Source organism: Spermophilus citellus (assembly GCF_964194105.1).
Source record: "Spermophilus citellus genome assembly, chromosome: 5".
Lineage (NCBI taxonomy): Eukaryota > Metazoa > Chordata > Mammalia > Rodentia > Sciuridae > Spermophilus > Spermophilus citellus.
In genome coordinates, this window is record NC_138186.1 from 139,862,901 (window position 1) to 139,869,152 (window position 6,252).

Consider the following 6,252-nt stretch of genomic DNA (forward strand, 5'->3'; position numbering starts at 1 on the left):
CACTTAAAGGATGATCTGGGGATCTATTTCCTTAAAAGCTATACTGAGATTCAAAGAATTAGGTCAAAGTATAGCGAACAGACACATCCTCAGTGATTAAATAAAATATGCAAAATGGAGAAATTTATATTTATTCAAAAAAAGAACCAAAGCCCAAGGTTACTATTAAAATATAGTTAGGAATATAACTGAAATGGGTGAAGAATACTTCAAGGAACTACTCTCAAGCCCTTGGAAACTATTAAAGGGAAAAATCTCAGCTGCTTACTAAGAGTAGTAAAATACCTCTCTCTCTCTCTCTCTCTCTCTCTCTATATATATATATATATATATATATATATAAACTTATTACTTTTGTAAGTTAGGAAAACCTATCAAGTAATGTCATAAAACAAAACAAAGCATCTTTTTGAAGAAAAGGTTTAAATAACATTCTCCCACACCTATGCAGAGCAAATATCAAGTAGGGCAAATCTCTTAGGTTCTTTTATTCCCTACTTTTTGTGTCCTACTTTTTCCTAATAGAACTCAAGAAAGAATTTTAAAGGAGGAGGGGGCGGGGATGAGTAGTACATAAGATTTTTTGTGTGTGCAACAACTCACCTTCTTTTTAATGTTCTCCAACAAGTCATCCTGGCCTTGTTTGAAGTAAGGATGCTGAAATTCAACAGGACCATCTCTTTCCTGCTTTACTATTCCAGAGTCAATATGTACTACTTTACGGAAACCATCTGAAAAAAATTGAAAATTTAATCACACTGGAATTAGACAACAGTCAAAAAGTCACAATGCTTGTGTGGAATTTTCCTTTATCATCTATCTTAATGAGAAAAAAAATGGTTTAATCAGTAATTGGTTAGCAGAACAAATAAACTGCTGTCCATACTTACACATATTTAGTTGCCTTACAAAGCTTGCCATGTTATTGTGCTTGAAGTATTTTGGAAGAATTTCTTTTGCAAATCTTTGTTCATCCAAGACCAGAAAACTTTGGCCATTCTAAAGAAAAACCAGAAAAGGTCAATTAGTTAAGGTTCTCTGGCACACTCATATATATGAATCCCAAACCTGTCCTGACCAACCAGTCCTTCCATGATACCTTCAAATCAAAATTCTATTCCTGATAATGGCAACAACAACAACAAATTGCAATTAAGTGCCAAACTGCAATTAACTTTTTTGATATCTACCTGACACCAAATACTGCATTATATCATTAGCATTTCCATTAAATAAGAAAAATAGACCATTTCTGCTATCTTGTATAACAATAAAATAAATAAGATAAATTAAAAGGAAACACATTTTATCAGTATCTGTAGTAGACACTATACTAAGATGCACTGATTACAAATCAACTGCAAAACTCGAAGCTATATGTTTACTACATTAACACTGAAAGTTAACAGTGGCCAGGTGAGGGGGCCCAAGCCTGTAATCCCAGAGGGTAGGAAGGCTGAGGGAGGAGGATCTAATAAATATCCACAATACATACAAAACTCCTACAACTCAACAACAAAAATCAAACAACCTAACTAAAACAAAACAAAACAAAGGACTGTAGTAGACCTTTCTCCAAAGAACATTTATAAATATAGTCAATAAGCACATGAAAAGGCACTCAATATCACTAATCATTAGAAATAAAATCAAAACCACTATAAGATACCTACTACTTCGTAGCCATTAAGATGGTCATGAGCAAAAAACAAAAAATAAGTATTGATGAAGATGTGGAGAAATTTGAACTCGTGTGAATTGCCAATGGAATATAAAAGTGTGGCTACTATGGAAAGAGTATAGTAGTTCCTCAAAAAATTAAAACAATCACTATAATATCCAGCAATTCCTGTTATAGATATGTACTTAAAAGAAGAAAAAGAAGCATAAACTTTGAAGCATTATTTATAATAGCCAAAAGGTAGAAACAACCAAAATGTCCAACAGTTGAATGGATAAACAAAATGTAGTATATACAATGAAATATTCAGTCTTAAAAAGTTAGTCATGACACATGCTGCAACATGGATGAACCTTAAAGACACTATGATAAATGAAATAAGATAGTCACAAAAGTATAAATACTATGCAATTCCACTTACATGAAATATCTAGAAAAGTCAATTTCATAAAAACAAAGTGGAATGGTGGTGGTTAGGAGCAGCAAAAAGAGTTGGACATTACTATTTTGTGGGCATGGAGTTTAGTGTAGAAAGAAGAAAAACATTCTGAAGGTAGAAGGCAATAAATGTTACCTAACAATGTGAATGCATTTAATGCCACCAAACTGTATCTTAAAAATGGCAAAAACAGTTAGTTTTATGCCATTTACATTTTGCTACAATTAAAAAAACAAGTGGGAACATCGATGATTTGGAAATCAACTACTGGGCTTTTCAATAAAGGTGCTAGACAACTGAATATGTAGGAAATAGTGAAACCAGATCCCTCAAACCACACACAGAAATCAATCCCACCTGAATTCAAGACATGAAATGCAAACCTTTAAAACTTTTGTATTTCCTGTGAAATGCAAAACCTTTAAAACAAACTGCAACTGCAACAGAACAAAAATATACCAGTAACAATACAACAATGTTAAGAATCGAAAAAAAGTTTTAAAAATATACAGGACCTAAAATACACACAAGTATATACATACACAGAATCTTTAATACTAAAATAAAGAGGACAAGTGTGTTGTAAAACCATTAATTCTCCCTAAATTAACCAATACGTCAAATTCTCTCTTAATTTAAAAAGAAGATTTTTAAAGTAAAGATGAAGCGGTGCTATTACAAGATACTTAAAAGTTTATTCGTAAAAAAAAAACAAAAAGCCAGGCGCGGTGGTACACACCTGTAATCCGTTACGGGCCGCCCTCCCCCACCGTGGCGCTTGGCGAGTGGTGCGGCCGGGCCCCAGCTCCCCTCGTGAACAATACCAGGGGTCCTCTAGAGGCTGCCCGCAAAGGCCGCCTGCAGTGCCGCACAGCCGCCGCGCGCCTGGCAGGGAGCGTGGAGCCTCAGGCCGCGAGGGACAACCCCGCGGGAGGGAGCGGGAGGAGGCGGTTGGGAGGGTCCTCTAGAGGCTGCGCGCAAAGGCCGAGCGCGGTGCCCCACAGCCGCCGCGCGCCTGGCAGGGAGCGTGGAGCCTCAGGCCGCGAGGGACAACCCCGCGGGAGGGAGCGGGAGGAGGCGGTTGGGAGGGTCCTCTAGAGGCTGCGCGCAAAGGCCGCGCGGTGCCGCACAGCCCCCCGCGCCTGGCAGGGAGCGTCTAGCCTCAGGCCGCGAGGGACAACCCCGCGGGAGGGAGCGGGAGGAGGCGGTTGGGAGGGTCCTCTAGAGGCTGCGCGCAAAGGCCGCGCGGTGCCGCACAGCCCCCCGCGCCTGGCAGGGAGCGTCTAGCCTCAGGCCGCGAGGGACAACCCCGCGGGAGGGAGCGGGAGGAGGCGCTCGGAGGCCGCAGTGCCCTGACCATACCTGGCTCTAGGTGATGAACTCGTTGGTGTGGGTTTCCTCCACAAATGTCCACAGCTTGCTGAGGAAAGCCGGCACGTTCCAACTCTGCTTCATCGTTAACCAGCCGCAGGAATTCCTAATTTTTCACCCCAACGCAGGGTGGTGGTGGTGGCGGCGGTGCTGGCCGAGGCGTCGGCGGCGGTGCTGGCCGAGGCGTCGGCGGCGGTGCTGGCCGAGGCGTCGGCGGCGGTGCTGGCCGAGGCGTCGGCGGCGGTGCTGGCCGAGGCGTCGGCGGCGGTGCTGGCCGAGGCGTCGGCGGCGGTGCTGGCCGAGGCGTCGGCGGCGGTGCTGGCCGAGGCGTCGGCGGCGGTGCTGGCCGAGGCGTCGGCGGCGGTGCTGGCCGAGGCGTCGGCGGCGGTGCTGGCCGAGGCGTCGGCGGCGGTGCTGGCCGAGGCGTCGGCGGCGGTGCTGGCCGAGGCGTCGGCGGCGGTGCTGGCCGAGGCGTCGGCGGCGGCAGCAACTGCTCCCCAAGAACGCCCACCACGCAGGCGCAGCAGCTCTCGGGCCCCGCCCCCCACCCAGCCCTGCCGGGAGCTCAGCTAGGCTAGGAGGCCGGGCGACCTCACTGACAGACAAAACTCTGTGCTCCGCCCATGCGCGCTGGTCTCGCGCCGGTCCTCCGCGGAGCCAGACCTAGGCCCAGGCCTGCGCCACAGAGAAAAGTGATTGGATGCTGCCGGCGTGATGGGCGAGAGTTAAAGGGGACGCTGCCTTCTTATTTGCCTTTTTTTTTTTTTTAAAGAGAGTGACAGAGGAGAGAGAGAATTTTTAATATTTTTTTTATAGATATAATGGGCTATAAGCCAAACTTTTATAAAACTTTGTATCATAAAGATGATCTAGGGCTGGGGATGTGGCTCAGGCGGTAGCGCGCTCGCCTGGCATGCGTGCGACCCGGGTTCGATCCTCAGCACCACATACCAACAAAGATGTTGTGTCCGCCGACAACTAAAAAATAAATATTAAAAATTCTCTCTCTCTCTCTCTCTCTCTCCCTCTCTCACTCTCTCTTTAACAAAAAAATAAAGATGATCTATTTCAAAATAAGGATTTCATTCATTTTTATTCATCCTGATAGAAATTACTAAAGTAATTGAATAAAACAGAAAATACACAAAACAATCTCTCTCTCTCTCTCTCTCTCTCTCTCTCTCTCTCTCTCTCTCTCCCCCTCCCCTCTCTCACTCTCTCTAAAAAAAAAATAAAGATGATCTATTTCAAAATAAGGATTTCATTCATTTTTATTCATCCTGATAGAAATTACTAAAGTAATTGAATAAAACAGAAAATACACAAAACAAACAATGGGAAATATCTCATTTTTTAGTTCTCAGGGGACACGACATCTCTTTTGGTATGTGGTGCTGAGGATCGAACCCTGGCCGCACGCATGCCAGGCGAGCGCGCTACCGCTTGAGCCACATCCCCAGCCCCTTACTTGCCTTTTATACGGGAGGTTTCACTGTAGCGGACCTCCAGCTTAGGAGAAGGCGCTTAGTTGTTTCTATTGGGAAGGGCATTGAATTCTCTGGCTGTGTCAGAAAGGGCTACAAAAAGCCATCAGGGGCTTTTGAGTCCTTAGTTTAGCAAGCAAAGTGTAATTTGCATCTGGGTAGTGGAAGGGATAAATCACCTAAGGCACAGGGCAGCTTTCCAATGTGATGTGTTAGGCCCAAATAGAAACTGTTAAAATAATGAACCTTATCCTTAAAGTTTAATTAGGGGAAAGCGACTCCTTTAAAATATTTATCGAAAAGAGGAATTTAAACAATAACTATTTTGTATATACGGATTACTGTAAACCAGGCACTGTAATAGGCATGCTGTTACATGTTGTTTATAATTATGCAAACATCAGTGCCTACTCTGTGCCCAGCCTAAAATGAATTAGCATAATTCTTTTCTGGGGAGGGGGTAAGAAGAGTGAGGGGGAGTTTAGGAGGCGGAACAGAATTAAACCCAGGAGCACTTAACCACTGAGTCACATCCCCAGTCTATTATTATTATTATTATTATTATTATTATTATTATTATTATTTTGATGTAGGGTCTTCCGAAATTGCTAAGGGCCTCACTAAATTGCAGAACTTTTATTCTCCTGCCTCAGCCTCTGGAGCTGCTGGGTTTACAGGCCTGTGCCATCAGGCCCAGCTCATTGTCTAATACTTTATATTATTTTAGTCAAATTAATTGTTTCTTCAGGTACACTGTAGGTACATTTTTATTTACCCGAAATAGTTTGGCATATGGAAAAAATTATTGGGCAAGGAAAAAGTAAGTCTGAGTTTGGGTTCAGCTTCAGGGACACTTTAATGTATGTTAAATTACACTGGTACTGTGTCATTTGGAAGAATTCTTTAATGTATCTGCAAAGGTTTTTTCCCATTTCTTCCTTGGAGATAAGAATATATTTTCCCATAGTTTCCCTAATAATATAGCTGAAAAATTCTTTGAAAGTATGAAGAATTGTGCAAAATTAAACTTTTAGCTTTTACAATAGTCAGCAAAAAATAAGATTTGCAAATAAAGATAATTCACTATAGAATTAGTTTCCTACCTAGGTATATGTAAAATAGTCTATTTTTAAAAATGTACATAATTTCCAATGAGCACATATTGATTGAATACTGACTTTGTGTTCAGCACTGGCTTATTCGCTGAAACAAAATCAGATGTATGAAGGGATACAAGTAATAAAGGATTTTTGATTAGCTTTTATATATGACAAGGG

General features: G+C 42.6%; 1 long non-coding RNA gene across 1 annotated transcript; it reads right to left on the reverse strand.

Annotated features, from left to right (window-relative positions):
* Positions 1–601: 601 nt before the first annotated feature.
* Positions 602–3,770, reverse strand: LOC308649731. The gene is made up of 3 exons (XR_014022158.1): positions 3,483–3,770; positions 891–999; positions 602–731 (listed from the first exon to the last, which is right to left on the reverse strand). It is a non-coding gene; the product is annotated as an uncharacterized lncRNA (long non-coding RNA).
* Positions 3,771–6,252: the final 2,482 nt, after the last annotated feature.